Source organism: Daktulosphaira vitifoliae, unplaced genomic scaffold, assembly GCF_025091365.1.
Source record: "Daktulosphaira vitifoliae isolate Bord-2020 unplaced genomic scaffold, ASM2509136v1 Scaffold_1, whole genome shotgun sequence".
Taxonomy (NCBI): Eukaryota; Metazoa; Arthropoda; class Insecta; order Hemiptera; family Phylloxeridae; genus Daktulosphaira; species Daktulosphaira vitifoliae.
The window spans coordinates 46632762-46647670 of record NW_026099572.1 but is presented as its reverse complement, the minus strand read 5'-3'; positions in this window follow the sequence as shown (position 1 = coordinate 46647670).

Below are 14909 nucleotides of genomic sequence, written 5' to 3'. Positions count from 1 at the left end.
TTCGACGGTTGTCCCAGAGAATATCCTTTATTATGAGATAAGATGTCTTTTTATATATTTTTTAATCTCCACTTTCTAGTAGTGTTGTTGTCAGCGCGCTTTTAGTGGATGTCAATTTATTTTACAGATTAAATGTTACATGATTATTATAATATGATGTACTGTGAACAATGATATAATGTGGTTAATAATGATACAATATGGTTAAATTATAGTATTGCACAGCGTGATAATTATGACAGCTAATTTTTTTTTATTTTTTAGCTTCGATGCGAAGCTGAGCAGGTATTAGTTTTACTATGATGTGTTTTTTTTTTGTGTCTGTTACCACTTTTTCTCAGCTCTCACCGAATNAGTTTTACTATGATGTGTTTTTTTTTTGTGTCTGTTACCACTTTTTTTCAGCTCTCACCGAATGGATTTCTTTCAACGACACATCAAAAGATCACAAATTGTATCTAGTCGAAGACTTTACCCTCAAAAATTGAAAAAATTTCCTTCGTTCCCCGTAAATGGGGGAAACCTCCAAAAAAATTACAAATTTAAAAATTGCTATTTTTCGAAATTTTTTCAATTTTCTTTACTAAAAACTGCCATAACTTTTTTAAAATGAACATATCAATATAATTTTTTTTTTATAAATGCTTGATGTTTTTTCCTATCATTTGATATATTTTTTTTGTAAATTTGACCCTTTATCTGCCCACAGGAGGGGATTTAAAAAGACAACTTTTTCATTAAAAAAATTTTTTTTAAGTGTTCCGGAAATACTGACACTTCTATATATACTTTAAATTAAAGATTATGTAATAAACTTTATTATAGAAAAAAAATTTCGCACTTTATTTTGTCTTCAGGGTGAAAATGACCAACGTATGCTATTTTTGTGTTAAAATTCTCGATTTTATATTTTTAACTTTAAAATGTTATAACTTTTTGAAAAATGTATGAATCAATATTTTTTTATAAAAAATAATATTTATATAATTCTCTCATTCGACATACTTTTTTTTAAATCGGACTATTTCCCTTAATACAGGGGGGGTTCAAAACATAAAAATGCATATAGAAAGTAGAATTTTTTCAACTTGACTTTTGAAAATGTTCCGGAAATACTGACACTTTAATATATATCTTAAATTAAAGCTAATGTATGGAAAAAAAATTTGACCTCTGGACTTGTCTTCGTGGTGAAAATGGCTACCGAATGTTATTTTTGTGTGAAAATTCTCGATTTTATATTTTACATTTTTTACTTTAAAATGCTATAACTTTTTAAAAAATATATGGATCAATACAATTTTTTCATGAGAAGTAGTATTTATATACATCTTTCATTGGACATACTTTTTTTTAAGTTGGACCTTTATGTAGTTAAGTAGTTTCCTTTATGCATAACTTAAAAATACATATAGAAAGTACAACTTTTCAGCTTATTTTTTTAAAGTGTTCCGGAAATACTAACACTTTTATATATATCTTAAATTAAACCTTATGTTATATACTTAAATATTAAAAAAGATATTTCGGACGTTATTTTGTCTTCATGGTGAAAAGAGACATCAAAGTTAATAAAATAAATACGAATTTTGTAAAAAAATTCTTTTTTTATATTCTTAATTTTATAATGCTATAACTTTTTAAAAAATTTATGGATCATCAGGGATTCGGAACGGAGCAAATTTTGTTCCGTTTCGATATTTGCTCCGGAACGGAATACTAGCTACAAATTGTTTTGAAAAAATGCTTTGAAAAGTTCCTATTTATTTTCACCCCTCTGATATTTATTAATCACATTTAAATTATTATTATATATTTTATATATAATAATAATTATTATATTAATCTATTATTAAATTTTTATCTTTTATATAGAGGTAGGCCTCTTACGGATTCAGATTTACCAAAATATGCTAGATATAACAATATAATGATTACCATATTAATTTTGAATGTTAAATATTGTTATGATAAGTAAATGGATCAGCTTAATTTTTTAGTAATAAAAAAAATTCTGAACAACTTTCTATTTTATGTATTAATTTTTCTTTATAACACTTGTAATAAATTTTTCATTACTAATTTTGGAATTTTAACTGATAATACAATATAAATATAGTTTTACTCCATAATAAAGTTTTCAACATATCTTTTTAATTATAATTATTCTACAATTCAATTTTTGTTTTGATTTACATTTATAAATGTTCAACCTCCAATCACTTTATTTAAATAAATAATAATTTATTTTACATATTAGGAGTTGGAATTTTCTATTCTGAAGTTTACTTTAATTCAATTTAAAATCCTAGATTTTTTTTCACATTTATTATGGATGTTATTGATTTAACATCCATTATTTCTATAGAGTTATTTAAAGAAATAAAAAAATGTATACAACAAAACTGAATCATCAACATTTAAAGAAATTTGATGATTCTCTAAAAACAGAACTGGTTTTATTTTGTGAAGAACTAATAATTGCCTTTTTTTAATAACTTTCTAATATTATGTTTTATATTATCGATTAAGTTAAAAGTTGAATGAGTAAGTAAATTGTCCACTTTTCATATTTCATTTATTAAAATATATTTTTATATTTTATTGAAAAATTCTATTGTTTTACTTTCAATTTGTTGAAATACCATTTCAAATTAGTAATTATAAATCATTAACAGTTAATTGTATTTGAAAAAATTTTACAAATTCAAAAATACAAGATAATACTTGGTTATTTATTAATTTATATCTCCGTAATGGAGAATTATGAATTTATTAATACTTTTGTATTTATAGTAGGATAATGTAACAAAATAAATATAGATTTTATTTTATTTTATTTATTTATAAATAAATTTTGATTTGTGACTTTTAAATTTCTTTGATCCAATAATTATACTAATTAAAGATGCATGATAAAGATAAAATACTTAATTAGTACTCAACAATGTGTTGTCATGTTGTTCGGTCGTGACGAAACAGTTTGGTGGGTGAGCGCCGGTTTTCATCTCTTCAACAAGAGCGCGACATGCCACAACTAGTTTATCTGTTGGGGTAGTGTGTGGCGGTGGTCGTGAAGGATTCATTCGCGCTCAATTAGTCGGCCGTTTCGGCTATATCGACGCCAGGTTTTTTTTGGGTCGAGTATTGCCTTGTCGCCACAGTTTTCAATTTGAGTTGCTTAACGGATTGTTTTATATGTTACGGTGTTTTTTTGTTGCTTTCCCTGCATCTGAAGTGTTACAGTATTCATCACCTTCAAACGGCAGTAGGTAATTATTAAGAATTTTTTATTGCTTATTTTAACGGATTTACAGTCCACATAATATATGTATTAGTTATAAAAAGGGGATATATGTTATTTATTTTATTAGTAATTTGTGATAATTTCATTTATCATTGGCTCTTGTTGTTTGTTATTTTTTTTATAATAACTGAAAATATCATATTGTGATTATTATATATGTTGTTTTTCTTTATATCTAGTATATTGTAAGGCTCAATTTCCACATTTTTATATTCTCCTTTCCTTCCGCTAAGGCATGGCCAAAATACGTATGGACAATCGTATTTATTAAACAAACTAAAAGATTACAAAATCGCAAATTGCCGATACTAAAGAAAATATAGCCGGCATTGCACACATGTACAAAATGTTATCAAATAGTAAATGATATCAATTTTTGATTTAATAAATTAGAGAACTGTTATGAAATAAAATAAAACTTTATGAGGTTATACTTTAACAAATATGAAACACAATAGTTGAAAAATCACTCTTAATGTATCAAGATATTTTATTAAAACAATCGTAAAATTTTCTAACTTATTTACTGTCAACAATTGTAAAAATGTTGACTAAATTTGCTAATCTAAGTAATGAAAAAGAGTAAATAATAAAACTAATCCGTCAGAATTAATATTCTTATTTAACTTGAATTCTAAACTTGCCACTTAAATAAAATATCAGTTGTTCAAAATTTTAGCAAATAGTAAAAAATACCATAGAAATTAGAAGATTCTTTAAATATTCATAAATTTTGAAATATACTTGAAATGAACATTGAAAATTGGTATGATATTATCTGCTGTTTTTCATTTGAATAAAAAAAATTAAAAATACTATATTTTTTGATAACATAATATTATTACAATCAATAATAATATCAATTGGTAGTCATCGGTTAATGAATGACGACCAATTGTTACATTACCTACGGTAGAGGCTGTTCACAAACAGATAAATTAAAATTGAAATTAGGCACGAATAAATGATGCGGCTCGTGATGAGTTTTAATGTAGATAACTATTTTAAATGCTCTCGCTGTTAATTTAATTATACACTTTCATGCTAAATTTTCCTTAAATGTAGTATTCAGAGCAATATAATCATATTTGAAACTAAGGATGTAGCTTAGTCTTTTAAAAATTAAGAAAATTATGTTTATTGTTATTTAAATTATTTTTAGAATGGGGAAAGATACATTTAGCCCTTTTAAAATGTTCTTTATAGTTTCATCTATGAATTAAAATCTTGAAACTTTCATTAGACTTTAGACAAAAAACATAAATAAATACATAATGGTAAAATTAATACCTTTTCAGCTTTGCATCGAAGCTAAAATATAACTATGAAAATGAAATATTAAAAATAATAATAAATATTAAAAATCAAAAAATGATGCATCAGAAACTATTTTATAGTCTTTAATTTACCTCAAACTATCCCTTAACTGTCGATAGATCAACTATAATATTAGAAAATATGGACAAGTTATTTTAACCTGAGTTAAAATTAATTATTAGTTGATAGTTGAAAAGTAGACTACAACTCCTATAGGAATAAGTTTGGAAACATTGTTTACGTATTGAATAATAATGTTATAATGACCACTGATAATTTTTGTGTAAACCTTCAAACTACTACCTGTAATAAGTTTTGACAGCATGGCGTACTTTAAATGATTTTTAATTGTCGATAAAGCGACTATAACAATTGAACACGTTTCAACGGTCACAGATAAAAGTGTACACTAGTTATGTATGTTAGATATCAATGCTAAAACTCCTATAGGAAAAAGTCCGGAAACATTATGATATGCATTGATTGATAATACTATATTCTACAAATACCCCAATTATAGATCGTGTATATGAGAGCGATTTTTAAAATGTCCATTTAAGTTCTTTTTACATGCTTTAATAAAACATTTTTTTTTCATAATAAATTTGCAGATATTTTGCAATTGATATCATCTTTATAAAATTTAATTCATAAAAATAATCATAGCAAAATCTGCCTTTAAATAGGACACTTTTCTACCCTTAAAACGATTATTTAAAAATTCTTTAACATAAAAAGTTATTTTTACCATAATTCTTTTTAAAATTGAATTCTCAATTGAAATTAGTAAGAAAAATTAGGGGTTGTCATTTAAACTTCTTAAGTTAGGGTAAATTTCTACCCTTTTGCATTAGGGTTGAACTTTGATTTTAATCGTAAGAGATGCATTTAATTATTCAATTAGCCTCTAAAAAAAAAAAAATTATTAATAAATCAATAGCGGCTCTAAAAAATCGGTGTTTCCTAACTTATTGAACAGCCTGTGTATAAACAAATTTTTATTTTGACTGACCAATACCACCCGCATGTAATGCGCCTTATATATAATATAATATATATATATTATATATTTATATATTCCTACCGCCGCTGCCGCCGTTTATACCTTAGATATAATGTTCCCCCCGCCCACAAAACAAGGCTACACCTAGTGCATGATACGTTTATGTACTTATGTCGCCTTACTATATATATGTATCTATGTGTATATATATATATATATGTATATATATTCCTACAGCCGCCGCATATGCCTCGCGTACAATGATCCCCCGCGCCCCGCCCGCCCAAAAAACACAGCTATACCTCGTGCATGATACGTTTACGTAATTAAGTCGCTTTACATGTATATATATATATTCTAATTACTATTAAAATTTATTTATTAACACGCTTTATTCTCATTAAGATATTAAGTGGGTGCTTTGTGCTATATTTTTCGTATATTGAGCGCCCGACGCTTTTATCACAATAATACTAGTATTTTTTGTTCATTATTGTTTTAAGCTTATTTTAAAAATTATTTTTAACTTTTTAGTTAAATGTGCTGTAAAAGCGTGTTTTTTTAAACTATATTTATTTAAATTATTTATTACTCTATCTAAGTTGATAGATTAACTCTTTGTGAATTTCTTTATATCGTGTAGTACCTATTTCAAAATTTTTGAATAGTATCTATAAAATAAGGCTTGGAGATTGCTAAATGTATAACATTTCAAAATTAAGTAATCTATCATTATAAGACAAGTTTTGTAAAAAAAATGCTGTGTTTCGGTTTTTGTAATAATTTTATTTTGTCTATTCTCATTGATTTGATGGTTGAGGCTTCTCATATTGTTCTGCTGAAAGACGTTTAATGACGTTAAATTCGAGTGTTTAGAGAAGCAATCGTATCCAATGATTGAGTGAACATTGTTGAGAATATGATTAGCAGTAACAGATTCATTTTTACCTTTATTTTTATACAATATAAGATGAAAATAGATAGTACTTAATAAGTAATTTATTAATGAAGTAAAATAAAAAAAAGAATTTATAACAATTAAAAAAATGTTTGAATGATCTTAAAATAATTAGCTTCTCTTCTTTTTTTCATTTACTCTTATTGTAGACATTAATTATAGTGATGACTAATTGTATATAATCTTGTGTACTTTGTATATTTGTTATAATTATTTAATTATACTGTGATAGATATTTAGCACTTATAATTTTATTTTATTTATATTTTTATAATGATGATTTATCTAATAAACCACATTATTATGGAAGATGATAGATATAAAACACCAATACAAATATGAAACATTAACTCAAATTAGTAGAATAATAGATTGCGCATAGGTCTATTCAAGTTTACTTGAATAGCCAATGAGAAGCATTGTGCAATTAAAATATAAAACATTAAGTCTCCCCATTCGTAAAACAGGCCTATAAAAGAGCGATTTCTAGCTCATTTATCACCTTATTTTTTCTAAAAATTTGGTCATGAAGCATCTCTGCACCAGAATGTTTCGCGATTGTGCTCTCTCTGACTAAGAATCTTTNCACGATTGTGTTCTCTCTAACTTAGAATCTTATTTTACACTTGGTGTTTATTATCTAAATCTCACATAAGTAATGCAATTCTAAAAAAATAACTTAACCTTTTTATCTTTTTATTTTTAGTTTTAAATATTTATAAATTATTAAGACAATTAATTTTTTTTATTTTATATTTCGTGAGTTGTTCCTATTATGATTTTTTTTTAATTCTTCAATTGTATTGTCTATTTAATAAGTGCATTTCGAAAATCTACTTTAGCACATCAAGTGGTTAAAACTGTTGGTAAAACAATGGTTTATGGTATGTCACTAAGGAGATCGTAGAGTGTATTTTAAATTTAGATAGATAAGTGTTTGATTGATTGCACAAGATGCTGATGGTTTGTTGAAATCATTACCCTAGAACATCAAGCGGTTAAAACTATTCGTAAAACAATAGTTTATGACTAGGTTCTCATAATCTATCTGGTTATATAAATTTTCATTTTAAAATATAAAGTAACACATATATTCAGACACCAGGTATAGTAAGGAATTACAGTGAAGTAATATTTCAAGTTTAATAATTTTTATAATCTAACAAAAGCTAGCTGGACACAAGGTAAGAAATTATATTTTTAGCATGTCATAAAAATTAAAAATAGACTTAAGGTAAATCAAGAATAACTTTTATCGAAGGAATAACAGATAATAAAAAAAGGGGATATTATTAATAGCTACTTACTCACCATTCAGATCGTAATAGCATGCGTTCAACGTAAATGTTTAATTTTTATTTAACACCTATATAAAAAAAAACAATTCAGCCATTAAGGCTTGGCGCCCAACAACTGGACAGTTGCATTTTACGCAAACACACACTGTTTCTTATTTCTATAGCATAACCAATAAGAGTCGTAAAATTCTTCCCCATTATCATTGCACATTTCATTGTAAAATTAATATTATTCAGGTGTGCTTCATACGGATGTAATTTTTCTTCGATTTACATTTTACGACAAAACATAAGTGGTCATTGTATCTTAACAAAGAATTCATGATTATATACCGTATACTTTTATATTCATCTTGTAGCTAAACGAACTTCAACACTCCGTTAACTATAATATTTATATTTATATTCTGTTTCTATATCTATATTCAATTTAGTTATCCTCTCATCACTTTTTTTGACAAAAATTATTTCTTGTATTTCACCATTCTAAAATATAAAAACATTCATCTTATAATCTCCTTAATTTCCATTTCCCTCGCTTTGCTCTTTTTTTTTATGACAATATTGTGATATTGTAATAGCACAAAATTTGTGTTATTAAAATTTAAATAACATTTAATGTTAACTAATTGTGTTGTTTATACCTCTATCTCTCTCTCTCTTTTAAATCATTGTCTGATGACATGTTATTGAAGTAATGTAATCTCAGTTGATTATTAGTGCTTATGAATAAATCATTTGGTGTATATTTAAAAAAATAAAATTTTTGTGTTTGTGGCTATTACTAATTATGGATTACATTAACTAAGGATGTTTTCTGATTTACTTAAGGTAAATAAGAATGATATATTTTTCCTTTTGTTTTTCTTTGTAAATATGTATGTGTGCGTAAAAAGTTTTCTTTTTAATATAAGCATAAAAATATAATATTATGTTATAATTCAAATAACAAAAATTAATAATATAAAAATAGAAACAATAATGACTTGGGTTTTTGTATAAGGTGAGAACCTGATGATGTTGTGGTTCTATCGGGGTCGTATAGTTCGAGGATTTAGAACGACAAAGACAAGTAGATATAAAAATAATAAACGCAGTACCTCTGCTCGAGGTGTAATAAACCTTTGTCTGGTTAGTTCCTAATGTCCTAACTAAGAGGCAACGAATCGGCGAATCCAGTTAACGAATACCAGAGCCTAATTTATAAAGTGGAAATCACGCTAGGTTTTTTAAAACATTTTTAAGGCAACGGAACGGCGGATCCAGTCCACGAATGTCATATAACGTGATTATGTATAATTTCTTTAACCAACCAGTCAAAATTGACACTTTAAGATATTAATTTAATAAATAATCTATTGCTTTGTCATCCTTTACTAAAACTTATTAACTCCAAATAATTGGGATAACATAAAATTACTTGCTTCTTTTATTCTTGCAAATTGCTGTAAAATGATTTGATAAATATCTCGATATGTTTAAAAGTATTTAATTCGCACTTTGTCAAAAGATAAATAATTAAAACAAGTTCTTTTCATATATAAATAAAACGCATAAAAGTCAGCCGATAACAACACAGGGCTGTGACTGATAATTGTTTCTTTTTTATTCTTATTTCAATTCGGAGAAAGCAAACTCTCTCTCTCCGTGGTCTAAAAGAATTCAGTGCTTATTATAGTAAAATGATAGTGTCCCCAATCCAGGGATATTGTTGTTTTTAGTGATCTTTTTAGTTTATTGTACTTAATTATACATTACATGATTATTATATTGAGATAACATGTTTAACAATTGATAAATTGACATATATGTATAATATACATATATATATATAAATAATAAGAAATTGTGTAGAACATCGTATTTGTTATGACAGATAAATTATTTGTTTGTTTACAAGTTATTTAAAATACAGATTACACATTTTTCATTGATAATTGTAAGATGCGTAATGCAAAGCATTGAGCATATTACGACAATTAGCAAAATTAAATTCGGAAAATTTGAGTGATTGATAAAATAATTAATTAGTAATGAATTTTAATAATAATTAACAAAACAAAAAAAAATATATTTACAGTATCAAAGGTTTTAACTGAGAGATATTGCCTCAAAGATTTACATATTACTAAGAAAGAGTTAATAAAAGCTATTAAATTTAAGTACTGGAAAAATAATTTCTAATTTCTATGCTCAATGATTTTAAGACCATTAATAATAGAGAAAAAATATTTAAAAAAGTTTTGTTTTTATTTGGAAAAAGAAAGGTATGATTTGATTAGAGTCTAATCATTAGACTGTAATTATATTTTGTAAAAATTATTTTTTTGTTTCTTAGGGGTACTATGAGATGTGATCAAATTTCCTAAGAGGAAAAATTTTTTACATAATTAATGCAATCCATAAAATTTATACAGAAATCCAATGATATAAATTTATAAGTTATAGAGTTATAATGATGAGAAAGTCATATTTATGAATTGCATTCTTATAATCTGTTATTTTATCATAAATCCATTCCTCTTGACTATTAATAATATCTTAGCTGGTTTGATAACTGAAGGCCCACGGATGTCTGGAGCGGGTTCCCTTTTTGTTTGAAAATAAGTTATATTTGTTTAAAATTATTAAATCTGGGAAATTAATGTTTACTATATGTGTAAATGTTAAGAAAATTAAGTGATTCCAATAATTTTTTTTAGAGATGGGGAATTTATAATGATATTCAGGTTTTTTCATTACTTTTCTTAATAAGATCGTTCTCTCATTTTAAATGCCCATCAACAGATGGCATGTGGAGGCTAAATATAACCATTGTACCATTTCCTCATATCACTTTCTACGTCATGCTGTGAATTATCAGCTAAGATCAACGAAAGAAAGGCAATTGGCTTGTTTTTTAATATAATATTTTACATTTTTGCGCCATATGTAATGGTGCCCCGTGATGTGGTAGTAATATAATATTGTTTTTCTGTGATGTTTCCTAAATGTACTATCAGAGCAGAACTGTTCTATGGTGCAATTCCATGACTGTTTTTTTCGAAAAAATCTTTTGGTTGAAACGGTTTTGTGTCAGGGAGGGACCATACTATATTAAATTTTAATAATAAAAATATTTGATCTCTAAGTCATGTATGATTAATGATTGATACACATTTGTTTTTTAATGGTATACTATATAATATATTATGTATTGCGATGTTATTATTAAACTTATTATTAAATAAAGTTAAAATTTTAATTGACAAAAAAAAAATGTGTCATTAAAAATATCAGATTAACAATTGTTAGATTAATAGTATTTTGTATTAAATGATAATATGCACAAAGTACTTATTTATTGATTTATTTTAAATATTTTTTTTTTTTTTTGAAAGAAAAGAAAGTAATTAGAGAGATAAAAATTATATGTAAATAAAGATTGCATGTAAATGATAAAAAATTATACATGTATAAATGTATATTTATGAATTTTGAATATGATAATCATATTCTTGGTTAAGTTCTGATGCATTTTTAATTGGTTGAAATATAATAGGATTGAGTAATTTTTCATGGTTCCTTTTCAAACAAGTCGGGCATAGCCAAAGTAAAGTACATTTTTGTAATTTTATTTTCCGTATATTATGATAAGTTATGTTGCTTGTTGTATAATACCCATGACAAGAGGGATACATTTTATAAATTGATATATAATTTTAAAACAAAATTACTAAGGGTATATAGTATGAATTGTTGTAAATGACAGATTTTAAAGTAATTCCAAGTATGATTATTCCTATTAGTGAATAAACATTATAGATTTATTTGGTATAGTGTGAATTATATAACCAAATGATGATCTATTTAATTTAATGAATGAAATATACTTCCTTCTCTTTTTTTTATTACCATTGTAGTAGTTTATTTTTGTAAACTTTAGCAGCCTTTATGAAGTATGATTTTTGCGATATTAATAACCAAAACCGTATAAAATAAATTGAGTTCATTTAACTCAAATGAGATATAATTGAAATTATTTTATTTAATAATATTGGGTTAAATATTAGATTTTTGACAAGAAAAATTAAGTATGCTATAATCCATATTGTTATTATGTTACATTTAAAATTTTGAAAGATAAAAATAATGGAGCAAGAATAGTGCATTGAAATGAAATATTCTTCACTTTTCTTTTTCTGTATACTCGTGAAATATATTAGTGCCATTAAAATCGGTACTTTCTGTTTTGTTTACATTTTCATCATATTGATAATCTCTATAATTTTTATCCTGATTTTCGAAATTTTTTTTGATGTAATTAATTATTTTATTAAAGGTTTCGTGAGAAGGAAAAGCAAAATAGTTTTTTGTAATAATTTCATTGTTTATAGTGATATTGTTATCATTTCTAACGTTTACATATTTTCCATTTTATCTTCATACTTTTTTAAATCTAAATCGATAGTGTCTAGAATATTTAAATTAATATATTTTATATTGAATTGTTTATTAATGTATTGTATATTAAATTGTTCCAAAATTTATCTGATACCTTCTGTGCTTTTTCAAGCATATTTNTTATGTATGCTATAATCCATATTGTTATTATGTTACATTTAAAATTTTGAAAGATAAAAATAATGGAGCAAGAATAGTGCATAGAAATTAAATATTCTCCACTTTTCTTTTTCTGAATACTCGTGAAATATATTAGTGTCATTAAACTTGGAACTTGGAGTAGAATGAAATTTCGTGAGTTATAAAATTAAGGTTTCTTTTCTTAAAATAATAGTCAATATCTTTTTGCTATTTAAGGTAGTTATTGTATAAATGATAATTTTTGTGCAATAAATATTTTCTTTGTTTACATTTTTGACAGAAATTTGTTGTAAATTAAATAAATAAATATATATATATAAATTTTAATTTACCAAGAATTCAGAGCAACGGCGAACCGTAAAATAACAGCTCAAATCTGCTCACTCAATATCAGCCGTCCACCTATTAATATGACAATCGGGTGTCATCGGGTGTCTCCCCGCCCTTGACACTTTGACAAGCTCGCCGCCGAATATGAATTACTGATAATGCGTTCTGTTTCGTTCTAATGTTTCGTCCTTAACGAATGGATTACAATTTTTCTCCTGTGGTTCTCTCCGGTTTTCCAAGTTTGTTTTAGTGACTATTTAAGCCGTGTCTGTATTTGTTTTTGTAACGGATAATTACATTTTGCTTTTGTGTGCGTTACTAATAAACGGACTACTATTTCTTCGACACCTCAGCTAACTGTGTCGATTAAATTGATTTTGTTTTTTTTTTTTGTGAAAATTTTATTTTCTTTTGACCAGTGCGTTGATGTTTTCCTTGCCGTACCATCTGGATACGTGATAACTATTATAAATTTAATTATGGGTTCAACATAATTAATGTTTCCAGATATTTTTGCTGACATTATTTAATTGTGATCGAAGGTTACAATATTTTTTTTTAAATACACAATAATATGAGTAATAAGATGATTACATAATTTTTGTCACGTTGATACTACTATTACAACATCTATTCTAATTTTTAAACATGTCGTGACCTTACAACATAAAATCTTTAAATCACAATAAAAATTTTTTTTTAATATTTAACCTAATATAATAATTTATAAAAATGAGTAATATATTTATGATTCATAGTTAAGTGTACAATATAATAAAATAACTTGTATATATATTATTTTTGTGAAAAAAAATTCTATAATGAAAAAAATTCTAATCTATTATATAAATTTGAGCTTGTTCATAAGGTAAACTTCTTCCATATTCATCAATGACTTTGATTGCAAAATAGTACATACAGTTAGATTCATACATCAGAAGATCTATGTCCATAGGTAATTGTTCTGCTTATAGTTGTGCTAATTTCTTCCACATTATTTCTGTTGTCAATTGGTTAATCTCTTTGCATATTTAAAGTTCATAGTATTTTATTTTTTTAAATGATGAATTCGTACGTAGTTTCATTTTTATTGTAACAATTTTTCCAGTGGCTTGTAATTTAATTTTGGTATTGGTGGAATTTTTAATGTTGATAGTCAGATGGTAATGTAGGTAGATACCTTAATTGAATTTTTCTCAAACTCATTTTTTTAAATTTAATTTATTCTTTGAAAAGAAAAAAGAAATGTCTTTCACTGAAAAATGAGTACATTTTAATTTTGCATATTCAGTACATACATTGAAAATAATTATTAACACGCTTATATTAGTTTCACGTGTATGTTTGTTGTTTGTCGTTTGTAAGTTTGTAAATTCACGCGGCACGTGTTATTATGTCGCGTATCCCGTCGTGTATGACCTTGAGACTATACTGTTGTAACGCATTCGCCCCACCCCGCTTACCACTCGTAGTGAACAATATTTTCCAACCCGTAGACGTGCGCTTATCATCAATTATATATATATATATATATAACAAATTTTTATTGTAATTGACACAGCCCGCGTCGTTTTACGCCGCGGTGCAAAGTCCAGCAAGTGCCGCACGGCCGACGTCGTCCCGCCGTTATATCGTAGTCTTCTTCCCATTGTTAAAATAACATCGTCAACAAACTGATCCGCACTCGCGCACCGTCGTCATCTACGCTGCTAACCTATTGACGCCCGAGGATCACGCCGGACATCGCGTCTTCGACGCCAGCAAAAGTGCCGCGATATTATGCGAAGATTATATATTATATTAATATTTATACGTATATACGTATATGTTAATACTCATTTATATATTCCTACAGCCGACGCCTCTGCCGCCGTATATGCCTCGTGTATAATGTTCCCCCCGCGACACAAAACACGGCTATACCTCATGCATGATACGTTTACGTACTTAAGTCCCTTTACATGTATATATACATATATATATTCTAATTGCTATTAAAACTTATATATTAATACACTTTATTCTCATTACGAGATATGTAGTGTATTCATTCTGATTACGGAGGATGATTCTCGTATCGTTATTTTTCGTCATTACCTCCACGTTACGCGC